The following is a 17,007-nucleotide window of genomic DNA, read 5'->3' as shown; positions in this document are numbered from 1 at the left end:
TGTTGGATTGGAGAGGGCTATTCCTCGCCTCCAAGGCACAAGCGAGGAGAGTGACATCGGCCTTGAGGGAGTGGCTGGACAAAGCGTCAATGCTTGGATTTAAAATGGGGTGCTTATGAAATGGCCCAGGGCGCAGTCAGCAGATCGACATTCACATAACTAGGAAGGGGCAGGGCTAGCCGAAACCAGCACAGTGCAGTGGGTGTCAACAATTTGTTTGGCAACTCCTGTTTCCGGGATAATCAGCACGTGTGCTGTAGTGCCCATTTTGGCTCTTTTTTGCAGTCAGAATGGACAGCATCGAGCTGCTATGACCTAAAGTTACACCACAGGAACCAGATGTTTGAAAACGAAAGGCTCCTGCAGTATGGTAATAAACAAGCTCACAGCATGTATTTTTTTCCAAGTTACTGAGAGCTGAATTGGGGATGGACCTGTAGATGGCTCTCTCAGTATATAGTGTCTACCTTTCTCTGCAAATGAGAGCCACAGGATAGCTGCCCACTGCTTCTGGGGAACCTTCTGGGCTTTGCAGGCACTCTCAATAGTGGTAATCCACTTGTGGATATCATCCCCGGTTTTTAAAAGGGGTACTATCCTGTTAAGATTCCTAGAATCAAAGTGTTCCTCCCTGACTCTGGTCTCTTTATTGCTGCCACTATTGGGGTCTAACCCCAAATTCTTCCTCTCCTTCTCCACTTCCAGGACTTCCCTTTCAAGGGCGAGCTGCTCCTCATCAGCTTGAGTTTGGCCTTCTCAAGCTTGAGCAGGTTGTTCCCGCTATCTAAGATGCTCTAATCCAAATTAGAGTGAGTGGACGGAGCAACTGATGCTGAGGAAAGGGAGGATGAGGAAGAGGGAGACCTCCTCCTCTTAGGAACTCTGTGTACCAACCCAGGGTAAGTAAAATTGGGCCTACTAACATGACCTCCTCCAATACCATCAGAACCCCCTCTACAGGTATAGGGTTGTCCAGGGAAATCTCCTCAGATTCCTTCTGGCCATGTCCATTGATAGAACCAGCAGTGCTTAGTACCTCTTGCTCTTCAAGGTCATCCCTCTCACCAAGGCCTTCCTCCTTCAGTGGCCTTCCAGGATTCTGGATGTCACCTTGGAGGAGTGACTCCAGCAGAAAAGACCTAGTGAGGTTACTACTTGTCCTAAGTCCTCTAGCTTTGCATAGGTCCCTAAATTCTTGGAACCTAAGGACACTGTACCTAGACTCCTGAGTCTTGCCATATTCCTCAGCAGTGGACATCGCTCTAGTGTAGTGTAGTATGCCCTACTCTAGCATTCTAAACTTTCAAAACAAGGTTGGAGAAAGGGCTATGCTAGACCCTTGTCACCTAATCTAAAATTTTAGAAATTTCTTACCTATAAGTATAGTGTAATTAACAAAGGTAGTGGAGGTTTCTTATGGAAACCTTACTTATGACAAAGTGGTAAAGCAAATTCAAGTCTTTATGCCATTGCTTCCACAAATGTAGGAGGCTGTCTCAATATATAGTGTCCCCCTATCGCGAGGCACTGTGCATTGAGCCCAGGCAACTCTTAGTGATAGTGTTTAGGTCCCAAAAAACCAGTGCTCTCAAGAGGTAGCTGTGGAGAGCAGCTAAGGCTTATTCAGGAGGGTGTAAAGCAAGTGCCTTTACCAATATAGTCAGTCAGTAAGCTTTTCACACAAGAAAGGATCACACCAGGTGAGTATAAAAATACTTTGTATTTATTAGCACACACCAGACACTAATTTAGTATATCTCCTTTCCAGAGAGATCAACTACACACAAGAAATACTTCAGAAATAGGTATGTAGCATACAAAAACACATAGGGCTCAACCGGGGAGCGAAACCATATATTGAAATAGTGGAATGTGAGGTAAGTACCAAAGCAGGACTAATACCAAAGAATGGAGGACCCCAGGGGAAGCACGGAACCAGCCAAGGTTAGTAGCCAGGGACCCCAAGGTGCCCGGGTGCAGAGTGGTTACACCGGGCCAAACGTCCATAGGATAACACAGGGTAAATCACGGTTAGATTTTTACAGTTCTGGGACCCTTCCCAAAGGACCCGAAGTAACCACTTGGATCAATGAAGGTTGGAGATACACCCCACCTGTGTATACCCCAGAAACCAGGATACCTACACTAGGGAGCCCAGGTGCATAGGGATGAAGTGGTGTCTGAACCGACTGTAGAAGCCAATGGAGGTTCGTAGTAGATCAGCAGCTACAGAGTCTCGTGGACCAGGCCGGTGGAACCAGGATGTGGAATCCAGACAAGAATAACCTGAAAGTAGAGGGGACAGAGTCCAAACCACCCGGAGGTGACCAGGAGGTACAGGAGCACAATATCAGCCCTTGTTGGAGGTTCTTGCTGTAGCACGGTGGGGTTGAAGCAGCAGCTGCAGAGCCCAGGCGATGATGCAGGAGCACAGGAGCCAGCCACGAGCTGTCTCACATCGGTCGACGTGTGCAGGAAGGTCAGTGGCCAGCAGGACCATCAAAAAGCCTTGGCAAACGTAAATATTGGTTCGCAGGAGAAAATGCTGTGTTGCAGACCAGCAAGGTCTGTGGGATTAACCCAGCAAGGGTAAATCAGAGCCGGCCCTCAGCACAAAAGAGAGCCAGCAAGAATTGATGGAGCACCCTTGAGGACCCACTGTCAGTAGGCCCATGGAGTCGCAGGGAAGCCTCAACAGCGCACAGGAGATGAAGGTTCACGATGCAGAGGATGCAGGCAGGACGTCGTTCTTGGAGCTGTGCAATGCTTGAGGCTGAGGCCTCTTGGAGCGCCAAGATCTTTTGTGGATAGAGCCAATAAGCCTTGGCAACGGCAATCAATCAATCAGACATTTGTAGAGCGCGCTACTCACCCATGAGGGTCTCAGGCGCTTTGTGGGGGGGGGGGGAAATGGGGAGGCAGCCACTGGTCGAAAAGCCAGGTCTTGAGCAGTCTCCTGAAGGTCAGCAGGTCCTGGGTCTGACGTGGGTGGACTGGGAGGGTGTTCCATGTTTTGGTGGCGAGGTGGGAGAATGATCTGCCGCCGGTGGTTGTTCGGCGGATGCGTGGGACGGTGGCGAGGGCGAGGTCGGTGGAGCGGAGCTGGCGGTTTGGAGTGTAGAAGGACAGTCGTTTATTGAGGTATGCTGGTCCGGCGTTGTGGAGTGCTTTGTGAGCGTGGGTGAGAGCTTGAAGGTGATCCTCTTGTTGACCGGGAGCCAATGCAGGTCTCTCAGGTGGGTGGTGATGTGGCTGTGGCGTGGGAGTCTGAGGATGAGGCATTTTGTATGCGTTGGAGTCTCTTCTGGAGTGTGGCCGTGGATCCTGCGTAGACGTCGTTGCCGTAGTCCAGCCTGCTGCTGACGAGTGACCGTCCTTCTGGTTTCAGTGGGGATCCATCTGTAGATCTTGCGGAGCATGCGGAGGGTGTTGAAGCAGGAGGAGGCAACAGCGTTGACTTGCTGGGTCATAGAGAGCGTTGAGTCCAGAATGACCCCCAGGTTGCGTGCGTGGTTGGAGGGTGTCGGGGCAGTTCCCTGCGTGACCGGCCACCAGGAGTTGTCCCATGCGGAGGGGGTGGGGCAGACGCAGTGCACAAGGAGGCGGTTCACGTCGACTGTAGAGGGATTACAGGTGCTCATTAGCAGGGAAAGACTGGTCAGGCCTCTGGAGAATCAACAAACCACCATCTGTGTTGCAGAGCCAGGGGATGTCTGTGGGACAATAGGGAGATTCCTGCTGGTTGGGATGCAGGCTGAGTCCTTGGTGACTTGGAAGATGCACGGCCACTGAGTTGCAGAACTTGAAGAAACACAAGGACAAAGATGCAGCAGGAATCTGCCCGCCCAAAGCAGTGTTGTCTTTGCTCCTGGCTTGAAGAACAGCAGAGTTCCAGTGTCCACCAACAGAAGAGTCTTTGGACAGTCTTCAGATGATAGGCAGTTAGATTTTGAAGTTGTTGTCAGATGAATCTAAGGACCCACCCTCAGGGGAGCCCTTAAATAACCCTAAAAAGGGGAAGGACCTCTTCTGTGATGACCCGTCTATCAGAGTGGGTAAGGGATGCTACTCAGCTGCCCTAGCCAGTCAGATGCTCCCATGGGACAAGATTCAACATGCAAGAATCGAGTGACCACCTGGATGAGCTCTGAGCACCTTCCTAGGGAGGAGCTGGATGGGGGGGGTGGACACTCCACTGTTCTTTGTGTGGTTTTGCTCCAGAGCGGGAGCCAAGGACTCCTGAACTGGGCAAAACTGGTTTATGCAAAGGGGGCACCAAATGTGCCCTTCAATGCAGCCTAGTGTAGTTCTGACGTCCCCACACCCTACCCAATTCTAAATGAGAGGTGGTGGCATCTCTCCTTTGCAGGAAATCCTTTGTTCAGCTTCCCCTGCCCGAGTTATGCTCGTCAGCAGGGGGGCAGAACACTGTCTAGGGTCGGCAGCAGTTCAGGCTGGCAGGCAGACCCGGTATGGCTACACAGGTAGGTATTTGAGGGGTCCTCTGAGGAGCCCCCCAGTACAATGTATCATGCAAATAACACATGATTCCAACATGTTTGATACCAAACATGACCAGGTTTGGGCAGCCATTCTGTAGTTGGACATCTCGACTTGCCAGTGTCCGCTATATACTTCATAATGGCTGTCCTGCACTTACAAAGTACAGAGAATGGAGTCTGGGGTTCGTAGGGGTACCTCTGCTCATGCAGGGGTACCCACACATTTAGAACCATGCACCCTACCCTTGGACTGAAGGGCCCACTTTCGGGGTGACTTATAGTTTAAAAGTGCAGTGACCAGGATATAAGAGAAATCTTATATCCAGGGAAAGGTGCAAGCACAATTTCACGCAGACTGCAATGGCAGTTTTGCAGACACAGGTTGCCTGGGATCACATGGGTGGCATAATACATGCTGCAGCCCATGAGAGACCCCTGATGTACCAATGGCCTGGGTACCTCAGTATCATATACTATGTACTTCTAATGGTACCCCAGTATGCCAATTGTGTGGTGTACAAAGTCACAGGCAAAAAGTGGTGGTATCTATGCCAGAAAGATCCTACTTTTCTACAGGAGCTGCCTTTAATTATAACAAACGAAAGATGCTGAGGCTTCCTGCCTGCCATATTTATAGCGACACAGCCTGTCTGTGAAAAAGACACCTTGAGAATTGCCTTTCAGTTCCCACTTTTCCACGAAATGTTTACACATCACGGAACAAGCTATGAATTGCACACTTAGCAATTTTATCTCTCAGCCCTGCCTCACTATAAAACAAAAAACTTCTTTGTCAGCAGTGTACGCCTGCGAGCTGGCAGTGTTCCTGGGTTCATTTTTGGCACGTGACCACTATATTTGAGATGGTCACTGATTGCTTTGAAACTTGTCAACAGGTGTAATGTCGCAGCTGTGACACATTTTCTTTTCGATTTGCTGAGCAGTGGGCAGGACACCTGCCAAGTGTGCTAGGCCCTACACCAAAAGCGGACTCGGTGGCTGCTGAACACAGAAATGTCGGAAGGGCTGGAGCCTAGTCAGTTTAGATGGTACGAGCAAGCCAGCCTGGTGTACTTGAAGAACAGAGTGAGCTGGCAGAAGCAAGTTAATGTTCTTAGGCACACAAAAAAACAAGCTGTATCCCTAAAACACGTCTTGTGGTCACTATGGTGACAGAATTCGCCCTACCACTTTCAAAAGTCACAGCCCACCACTGTACGAATGCTGAGTTGGGTGTCTAAAGCATTGTAATTTAAGACCCTTTTTCATGGTAAGGTCGGTTTTTAAGTCACAATTTTCAAGATGCCACTTTTAGAAAGTTGGCATTTTCTTGTCCAAACCAGTGGTGTCTGCAGCCTGTAACCTGGATCACATGCCTAGATTTAGCTGACAGTTGGTATTGGTGTATTGCTCCCAGACAGTGAATCAAAGTAGAATAGTAGCTGGCCTTGATGAGGGGGAGGAGCTGTTACCTACCACACTTGCATATCACAAAGGATTTTGACACTAGTCTTTTGTGACCCCAGACTAGCTGGGGGTAGGACAGGGAGGCAGGAAATTCAATACCTCTGGGGGTGGAATCCTCTAAAACCTTCTCCTAATTCAAGGTGGGCACCACGTATAAATAATGGACCCTCAGACCTAACTCTTCAGTACACCTCCGGACCTGTGGATACTACAGTAGGACTGCTGTGCTGTTTTGGTGCCAGAATGATTACTACTTTGCTGCCCTGCTACTCGGCTTCCCTGCTTTTTGAGAAGGAAGACTGGACCTGCACCCTTCATCCCAGGCTGAAGTGACTCCAAGGCTCAGTTGACTGACCTCCTGCTCTGGGCTACAGGGACATGACAAGCTCCAGGGGATCCCTCAAACTGCCCAGCTGATCTGCTGCCTGGACCTGCCTGAGCCCTGCTGGCCTCTGCTGGAGTGTGTTCTTGACCTTTAGGAGGTGCCCCTCGGGTATTAGACCCTTGGTGTGGCATCTGTTGAGCTCCTCTCCATAGAAAAGTAGAAATACAGAGGTTTTGGGCTCTTTGTGACCCTGAACAGACCTATTCGCTGCAAGATCTTGCTGCCCACGCTGCCCGCCAACAGGAAACTCCGGCAAACCCGACTCTTCGCAACACAGCGACCACCAGTTATGCCCACGAACGTGAGATCTCCACTTTGCGCTACAGCTTTGACAGGCTGCAGTGACCACCAATGCGAAGCTCCAGCAACGACCGTCCGCAGGGCCTAGCAAAATCTTCATGATACAGCGATGACCATCCATGACACCTGGCCTGCTCTTCGTGCTACATCGATGACCATCAGCGACGCTCTCCCTCGCGGTCCCCTCCACCACGAACTGAACTTTTTGCGCTGGGCTTTGAAGGTGACACTTTCAGCTGGACTAACCTGGTGCATGTATCCGGCCCACGCTCCATCAGAGTCGGCCTGACCTTGTGACTTTCACTCAGTCTCGCAGGACCAGATACCCGAGAGTGGCGCTTTGTGATTTTAGGCAGTTTACTTACCTGAAATCTTTCAAATTGCACATCTCCGGTTCTACTGATTTTGTTGTCAAATAAAATTGTACTCTATTTCTCTAAATTGTGAGGGATTTTTCTTGTGTTGTGTTTATACATAACCCTTAAGTTAAGCCTGACTGCTTTTGTGCCAAGCTACCAGAGGGTTAAGCGCAGGCTAATTTGGGGTTGCTTGTGACCTCATTCTAACAGGAAGTGTAGTTGCTGCTTGAGTAGGGTTTCAGCCCCCTCAACCAGTAACCCAATTTCCAACAAAAGCACGTCTTTTTTTTGTTTATCGTAGCCTTATGTATTGTGTGACATATTCTTCACAGGTTCCAATCAGCAAAGGTCGGCATGCCACCTATGTCACAAGTTCCGATTTCTAATAAGATAGCTACCTCCAAACAATGTATCAACAGTGTAAAACATTTTGTGAGCTGAACTTCTCATATTTTGCTGATATTTTTGAATATCAGAAATCTTGGTTCTACAACTCATATAAAATGTTAATCGATCAGTTAAGTGAATAGGTGGTTTGAATATTTGTTATTAAGTTGCTGACAGGTGAGAAACCATCAAAATGGTTACAGAGTATTCTACACATTTTAGTCTCCTCCCGACCTTGCCGCCACACCCACTGAAGTCACCACCTACAGTGGCTCTGCATTGCACTAAAAATCACTGGCGCAGATTTACAAGCCTCTTGCGACACTTTTACACCGCCATTGCGTCGCTTTTGTGACGCAGCGGCAGCATAAACAAAGCGCCACCTTGCAACACATTTACAACGTGACCCATCTCAGGAGATGCGTCACGTTGTAAAGCCCTACGTCCTATTATACCTGTGTCAGGTATAATGTATGCAGGGTGGGCGTTCGACACAAGAAAGCCTCGTAAAAGTGACGCAATGAAATCTACAAGATTTTATTGAGTCACTTCTCCAACGCCACTGCGTCAAAACCTTACGCCTGCTTGAAGCAGGCGTAAGGAGTGACGCAGCACATTAGGAATAGGCATTCCTGAGCATTGCTGAAGTTGCAAGTACAGAGACGTATGCTGTTCCTAGAGGGTGAGAAGAGAAAGAGGCCTACAGTAATATGTTAATCAGTGAAATCAGGAGGGATTTCCTCCTTCAGGAAAAAGACCCTCACACATCCAGCCAGCTAGATGTCATGCTTCATCATCAGGTCTGCTCCAAATAGGGCGGCGCTGCAATCCCCGATCGGCGCCCTTAACGGGGCCTTTTGATGGAGATCTTTATTCCTTATATGCCGGTTGGTGTAGTGCGGGTGAGGGCCCTAAGTGTAGTGTGTACTCGTGAAGTTTAAAACAAGTAGTAGGGATCCAAAATAACAAAAGTTTAATAAAGCAGGTCCCACTCTTGACTAAAACAAAAAAGTGAGCGTCCCTGAAGTAAAGTTGTCAGGTTTGCGCTGCAATGGTCAACATGTTTCTTGCACCGGTTAGATCAACCGCAATTCATCAGGACCAAAACTAAAGTTCACACACTTACTGGTAGTGATAGCAGCTACTATAGCACTTACCACTTTTACAGCACCCTAATAAGTGGTTACTTTGTTGATAAAAACCCAATGCACCCCGTGGTGGTGCATTAGAGGCTCCAGCGAATCAGGGCCGGACTATAACACTGAATAGTGTAGTGTTGTCTTTCCTCGACACGAGACACGTAGAATCCTACACCTCGTCCAAGCCGAATCGGCTTGGACGAGGGGTAAGTGGTGGTAAGTGCTTCAGTTCTTCTAAATCTGCCCCACAATGTTTTTTGTTTTTAATCTGGGACCAGTGCTTGATTACCTGAGCAGGCCCTGTAAACACCGGTAAACCGGCTGAAATACTGCTTGACTAGCGGTCAGTAAGGTCTGCAAATAATCTCTCCTCGTGCTGGCCCACATCCACCTGGTCGTGTTGCCAAACATAGCTAACCCACATGCACGAATCGGGAGAGAGTCCAGGCCCTCCTATGACCCTGTATTTATAGCACGCTGTCGAAGGAAAAGCATTTTCAGGGACAGGAGCCACCGTCAAATTTGGGAAAGGGATTCTTTGCACGCCGAGGAAAAATTGTTCCGCTTCAAGGCCTCGTGAAACGCTTGAGGGGCGTAAAGGTGAGAAGAAAAGCTTTCATTGCACCTGCGTTCACTGCCGTAGCTTAGTCAGTGCGATTCAGGGGTGTAAATCACACATTTCAAAGGGTGGAGGGATGCCCAAGGTTTGAAATATACTGCTCCCATGAGGGACAGGTTCAATACTTATTTGCATTAGGTAGACTTCTGTCTAAATTCCTTTAAAAAAAAAACTTTTAGTCAAACCACGATGACAAGAAAAATCAACAAAGGCATAGAGACGCGACTCCGGGCCCTCAGACCCAACTCTCAAGCCAAGAATGCATTTATTTGAGGGGGTGTCACACCCCAAACACCCCCCCTGAAGCTTCGCCTCTGAGGTATGGGAGGATGTGGTGTTAAAACATGTTTGGAACTAAGAGGCCTCTAGGCTCCTCAAGCATTACAGAGCTGCACTAGTAGCATACCACAACGAACGCCAAACATTGCATGCCTTTTCCAATGTTTACATAGCCTATGACATCATATGTTTGGCTGCCTGAAAAGTATTGAAAGGGTGTTCTAGAACATTCTTTCGGAACACCTGACACCCTCAGTAAACAGGAATAGCACAGAAGTGGTGCTGTAATCTGCAGTCCAGATAGTAACTTTATAAAATACCTATTGTGTGTGTGCTGCTGGTTTTCATATTATTTTATTTAGTTACAATTCTGGGCTGTCAATCATTTTTTAAGACTGTTATTGTGACGTTTGTTTTGCGTTTGACGGAGAGGGGCACGGGCACTATCTAGAATACATTTTTCTGACTATGAAGAAAATCTACATTTTGATCGAAAAATGGTACACAGTGCTAACTAAGGCTTCGCAGGTTAAACATTATTTTGCAGAGCTCTGTAAACAAATGGAGAATAATTGTTTTTGTGGATACGCTCACTTTGAGTCGTTTTAATATAGCCATTGACAAACCAGATTGATAGTACTCACTTTTTTCCCAAAACGAAATTATAAAATGTGTGTATCTGAAAGTGCGTAGGGCAGGACGTCGCACGTTTGCCATTGTAGTCTGTTCTAAAAACATCAAAGTGCAGTTCAACATGTATTTGAATCAGGGCGTGTTAAGGGGAGAAGGTATGGCTTAACGGCTAGGGCAGCCGACCTTGAAGCCGAGGCACTAGGTTCGAGCCTGGCAGGAGACGCAAACATCCTGTTATCCGGGGCAAAACACTATGGGGGAGGTTAACAAACATTTTGCGGTGGGTTTAGTGTCACAAAAGTGACGCTAACCAGCAAAAAAAATGTTTGTGCTATTTACTTCCCAGCCAGCGCAAAACTTACTTTGCGCTGCAAAGCACCCTCGAAGTAGAGCAAAGCGCTGCTTTGGGTTACTTAGCGCCGAGGGGGCCTTAGATACGTTCAACATAGGCGTTCCTATGCAGCCACCCATGCCTTTTGATGCAAAACCATAAAAGTTAACGCCCCTTCAAAGGAGATGCTAACAGGAGAAATACTTATTCCTCCATGCTTTTCCGACTTTGCATGTGTGCTGCACTGTACAGCACGCATACAAAGTCGGAAAATCACAGGAATGCTACCCTTCCTGTACAAAACCTAAGCTAGACTCATGCACACACCCTAGCGCTATGGCCCTAAGGTGTGTGCATGGCGCACGGCTGCTGAAATAAGCGCCGGCACAAAGAAAAGGGGAGGAAAGAGGCATATCTCTGAAGATATAGCGCTCTCCTGCTCCCTCCCTGTCGCGCAACGCAGCACAGCCTCGCTGGGGGACGTTTCGTGACTTTTTTGTAAATCTCTTCCTTAATCTCCCGGTGCCTAAACAAATTTGTCCATCTATAATGCAACTGGTGCTCGTGTAAAGCGCTCTGATACCTTTGGGTCGAGTTTGCGCTATATAAAACTGTAAAAACATTCTGTGATTCTGGGCAAACCACTTAGGGGGGAGATTTACTAAGATTTTACGCCGTGTTTGCATCACAAAAGAGACGCAAACAGCGCAAAATCTTTTTTATCCAATTTACTTTCCAGCACTAAACTTCTTTAGCACTGGAAATAACGAAAAAGTAATACCACTTTAGGCCATGAGGGCGTACCAAGGGTGGAGCATGGGCTTTCCCACGCAACCACCCAAGGTTTCTCACCTAAACCCAATTTACTAAATAAAGTAGATTGGGTTTAGCGTGAGAAAACTGCGCCCTTTTCAAGTTGGGGCAAGGAAGGAGAAATGTTTTCATATATCCTTCCTTTTCCTTCCATGTGTGCTGATCTGTACAGCACGTGCATACAAAGAGGGAAAAGGTTTGAAGTGAGTCTTAGCACAGTATTTTGTTCTGGAACGGTACCCTTTCATTACAAAATCTATACTAGACTCACGGAGACACCCTGGCACCATGGCACAAAGGTGTCTTCGTGGTGCACAGCAGCTGATTTCAGTGCAGGCGCTAGTAATTTAATTTAATTGATTTAAATTGTGGGTTTATATAGCGCTAGAATCGACTCCCGGAGGAGTATCTCTGCGCTTCGACCGCTGGGGAACCCGTCCTGGCTCACCCTGAGCGATGGTCCCTAGTGGGTATCTCCAAGGTGCGACCAAGCATCCCCGGCGGTCTGGGGGGGCCGTTGTGAAGATGAGGCAAGCTAATGCCCAGAGTTGCCGAGTGTGGTCCCTGACTAGAGTAGGCACCGAAGCAAGAATTATCGAGTCCGCTGACCCTGGTCCACGACCATGCCGCGTCGGGAATTGAACCCTGGTCCCGGGCCGTCCTCTGCTTACGGGTCTGCCGCCTCTAACCAGTGAGCCACACTTCTTCTAGTAAGAGGGGAGGAGCGTGCCTTATTTTAGTAAATAGGGCGCTCTCCTTTTCACGCAGCGCAGCATTTGCGGCTGCTGCAGTGCGCTACGTGAAAAGTAGGTAAATCTCCCCCATAATCTCCCGTGCCTAAAATTAATGTGTCCGTCTGTAATGCAAATAGTACGCTTGTAAAGCGCTCCCATACCTTCGGGTCGAGTTCGCGCTATATCAAACTGCAAAAAAAGTGTAATTGGTGAATGTTAGTAATATACTTTGTGAACATTTGTTGTGCATTTTGTGTTTTGTACTGGAGGCTCTTGCTACAGTGTAGTTGTTTATAGTAACGGTAGTGAGGGCTTCACAGGCTGTCTAGAGCAATCATTATTAAAAGTTAACTGCAGCTATTTTCAGGGTTTAAGAGGGACAGACAGGCCGTGCCGGACCAGAGAGCTGGCTGTAATAAAAACCTGACTTTGAACCGGGTCCGGTCAGGCCCTATATTCATGCCGTGAACGCAAAAAAATACCGAGTTCTTAGAAATTACTTTAAAAAAAGCCATAAGGTAATTTATACGTGTTAGCAATGTCAGTCCCAGTTTACTTTTCCCATTAATTCATCATGTGTTCCCTAACAACATGTGTTATTTCCAAGGCTGTTTCTGTAGTGTTTGTTCATGCAAAAATATGACTTGACAGTTCACCCGTGAACGGAGTCGCATCAGTCTTGGGCAGTGACGTAACATTAGCCCCCGAAGCCCTGGCGGAGCGGGTGGTGGTTGAAGGGGGGGGGGGCGGCGGGTGGCTTGAGGGGGGCACAGAGCTCCAGCGGCCCCCCTTTGGCACTATGCACGGCACGGGCGGAAGCTCTTGGCCTGAGAGCTCCTGACAGGGTCTGGGGGAGAGGGTGCCCCCTCAATGTACTGTGCAGGAGCCTGGGGGGAGGGCTCAAGTTTCATTAGCCACTGTCCCTGGGTGAGTTCCAGTTGTGGGTGGGTGTTAATAACAGTGCACCATTGACAGTTCTGGAGCGGGGGTTGAAGACATTGCACGTTTCTTACAGTGCCCATCTCTGGGTCATAAAGACGTTCACCATCCAATCTTTGGCCTCTCTGCAGAATGTACAGAGCGAATTCCAAATAACTGACTAACATATCCACCACTCAAATTCCTTTCATATTTCACTATACTAATTTACCACTAATCCTTAATGGGTTCTGGAGTAGCGTGCTACTCGCCGAAAAAGCGCTTCAACATCCCATCAGGGGTAGCAAGTGCTATATAAATGCAAACCATTTTCTCTCTTCTATCTCTCCACTAATATTCCCAATCCAATAACTGACTAACATCTATCACTCATATTACTTTCATATTTCACTACACTAATTCACCACTAATCTTTTATGGGTTCCGTAGTAGCGTGCTACTTGCTGAAAAAGTGCTTTGACACATCGTCAGGGGTAGTAAACGCTATATAAATGCAATTACAATACAATACAATGATCACTTATGTGCCGTGGGGTAGGGCTAGAAACATGTCGACCAGTGGAACCTAGGCACATGGGGGCATATTAACAAGGGCTTTATCTCCGCTTTTTTGGCTTTACGTTTTTTAATGCCTTTACGTTTTTCAATGCCTTTCCTTGCTGATATGCCCCATTGTTAGCTGCAAGTTCCCTATTTTCCCCTTATTTTAACTATACCGGACAGAGGTAATAATAAAGTTGTGTTTCCCCCACTGTCTTTTTAAACCTTTCTTTCCCCCACACATACTTTCACACTTCATCCACACATAGTACCAACTACAAGTGCTCCCACGTCTCCGTAGGTCATAGCACGCCCCGTTCTGCAGCGTGACGGGAAGAACCCAATGATGAAGCATGCCACCAAGGGGCAACCCTGGTGGGTGATGGTTATTTAACGAAAAACGTAGTGGTTTTCATTAGAAAGACATTATTAACACCTAGATGGAAAGAAAAAAGACTTGTGGCACAACAGAGGGACTCTCTATGATTGTTATAATTGTTTTATGCGTATGTCAGTTGTATGATTTGTCTGGATACAGTAACAGTAAACTCAGTCAGGTTCACGAAGGCTGGTTAGTTGTCCCTCTGTGTCAAGCGTGGGAGTCTAGTTGACATGTTTTAAGCCACACCCTTCATTATGGGGGCCATACCTCTGTGAAAGGATTCCTGAATCCCAATTAAGCTTCTTTGGATATATCCTTTTACACCTTCCCCACTTTTTTGTTCCACTAAAAGGACTGATCATTTTAACAGTCCAGACAAGTATATAATAGGTTTTCTCCAGGTTTCATTTCATGAGACATTTCTGTTTCATCTTTAAAGCACTGTTTATCTAGGAAATGGAGAACCATCCAAAACAGCATTAGACACAAGTACTGGGGAAACAAGGGTGGAGTTAATGACTGAAATGCAGGATCTATGCAGCAGGAACAAAAGAACACAGACTGCATCATTCTATGGATTCTTATATACAACCATCTATTTTTAAGGTCACCTGCCTAATGACGAGGCAACAACTTCATGTACCAATGTGCACTGAAACCACTTAAGCACCATAGTACAGCAATTTAAATTATCAGTCCAAGATGCTTATAGCAGCTTCTTTCAGACCACACTGAAAGGGCACAGGGCTGACACATGGTAAAGGGCCCCAACCATGGTGGTTGAGATAGTTTGCCACTGGTGTTCTGGGACACCTACTAGTATGGCTCTGCAGACTGGGCAGTGGTGGCTCCTCCGCTAAGGTGGAGGAGCGTCGCCCTACTGCTTTGAAGCAGTGCAAGAAAGGAAAAATAAAATTGATAATAACGGAATTTTAATATCATTTTATTTTGTCCCTCTGCTGCAACTTTGCATGACGGGGCAGGGCTGCTCTGCTCGCAGGGGAGGAGTGGTAGCACCTTCCTACGTCCTCTATTGCAGCATTGTGATTGGTCAGGGGAGCCTGGCTGACTGCTTCCGGTTCCGGCGAGAGACGACGGAGAGACGCTGCGGTAAGTTACGTTTTATTTTATTTTTAAATAATCCCCTTACCCCCCTTATCACTTGCCCTGCTACACCCGATCCGTGCCGGACGCTACTGAAACTGGGCCAAGTACATCCTTTCTGCACTTGACTCTCACAGTAGCAAAGACAAGCAGTTTGAAGCATATCCGAGAGGTAGTCTGAGGTTAGAGACTCACAACTCAAACAATCACACAATAGATACTATAATGTAATGTCCACCCAAAGCTTTTGTTTTTAGAAAATGATAAGTATTTTAATCATAATATCGTGCATACATAGAAAGTCCCTCCACAGAGATGCACTACAGCTTCTACAGGTTATCTACAGAATTAAAGCACAGGTAAAGGCTCACTCTATTGCAGCGGAGTGGTTTTCTAGCGTTTTGTGACTCGTGGGTCCGATCATAGCAAATTATGTATTTTTTTGTGTGGGGATATGGTGAATTACCCCACCAAACTCTTAATAAACATTTTACAGTCAAGTTCTCTTAGGCATATGGAATTACCCAGCATGGGTGTGCTGGTGAAATGGATATGGGGCGATTTATTGCAATCACCACCTCCTTCCCTCCACAGTCAGGCGACTGGCACAGCAGCTGCTACACAAAGGCACCTCCACCGTCTGCTCCAATCTTCATTCTGCTCCAGGGGATTATCCTCCTTCAGGGGAAGGCACTGTGTGTACTACGAAGGGAGCGTTAGCACAGGACAGCTGCGTCTTTCTCCGTCGTGGCCTCTGAATCAAGAAGTCTTTTCTGGTTGACATTGGCAAGTCGGACATGACCTCTCCTCAGTCGAACTTGAGTAGGAAATGTGGCAGTGATAATGCCACCCTTGGCACTTCAAGTGACTTATTGTTACTCTTCCATGTATTCTCTGATCCCTTTGAGCCACTCACACTGGACTCATCTGCTGTTCTCTGCCATGGGCAAGCAGACTTCTGAGGGGCACAGCTCTTTCCTCTCCCCTCTCACTAGGAAGGCAGCTCCCGGGGTCACCTACATACCCACAGCTTCTTCCTACAAGACTTTCAAAACTAGGGGGCATATTTACAAGCCCCTATTGCCACAGGAGCATTTGTATGTTTGATGCCCTAGTGGCGTAAGGCCATTTCCCATATTCACAGGGTGGCACTTAGCCACTTAGCGTGGCTTAATGCCACCTTGTATATATGCCCCTTCCCGTTGCAGTCCTCTGCGGCAAAGAGGTGTGCAATGGGTGTTGTTGTGGGCATTCCACCGCATCACCCATTGCTTTTTGACACTGCCCCAGATTTACAAGGCTGAGGCAGCGCCAACAACTAACACCAACGAATACCAGGCATTAGAATGGCAAAACCAGGAGAAATTAATAATTTCTCCTCTTTCCATGTGTGCTGCATTCCGCAGCACACATGGAAAGAGCAAATCACTATTGTTGATTGGTTATGTGTAGGAAGGTGTCTCTTCCTGCACATAAACAATCATCCCTGTAGCGCAGGTACCCTTGCGACATGGCGGCAGGGTGCCTGCACTGGCGCTAGGCAACTTTTTTTGTGCCAGCACTAGGGGCAACACAGGGGTGCACCATATTCTTGTGAATACGACACATCCCTGCTTTTTCAAAATGTCAGAGCGTGGCACTGCCAAATAAGCGCAGTTCCGACATTTGTTTGTAAATATGCCTCTAGGTGAGGTCCCATAACAGTTGTAAATGTACTCCACCTCAGTCACAGAGTAAGTCCAGAACCACATGTGAACAACAACTGGTACCACAACACCCTCTAATAGAAAATAATGGAGGCGAGGACTTAAAATAACACCCCATGTTAAAAAATATATAAATAAAAAATATATTTATTATAAAATATTGTAATAATTTGTTAAATTTAAGAATAATTGTAATATTTGTTTGTAATCAAAAGTATTTCAATTAATTCTATACTTAACTTTTAGTAATTTTTACTACATAATAAATAAACATACACATTTTACTATCGGTGTTTTAAACAAAAGCTGTAAAAATCATTTAAATTTAATATAAATATAATTTGATGAAACATTTATTTCAAAATTAAGTTAACAGTGCTGAATCATT

General features: G+C 47.0%; 1 protein-coding gene across 1 annotated transcript in view; it reads left to right on the top strand.

The window, feature by feature from the left end:
- Positions 1–9,026: 9,026 nt before the first annotated feature.
- The window catches only part of ASB14 (ankyrin repeat and SOCS box containing 14), a 144,910-nt gene continuing 136,929 nt past the window's right edge, over positions 9,027–17,007 (top strand). The window contains exon 1 of the mRNA XM_085624668.1: positions 9,027–9,139. The gene's annotated coding sequence lies outside the window, so the exon portion shown is untranslated. The remainder of the gene's footprint in view (positions 9,140–17,007) is intronic.

The sequence above is a fragment of the Triturus cristatus genome, chromosome 9, assembly GCF_964204655.1.
Source record: "Triturus cristatus chromosome 9, aTriCri1.1, whole genome shotgun sequence".
Taxonomy (NCBI): Eukaryota; Metazoa; Chordata; class Amphibia; order Caudata; family Salamandridae; genus Triturus; species Triturus cristatus.
This window is presented reverse-complemented; position numbering and strand designations above follow the sequence as displayed.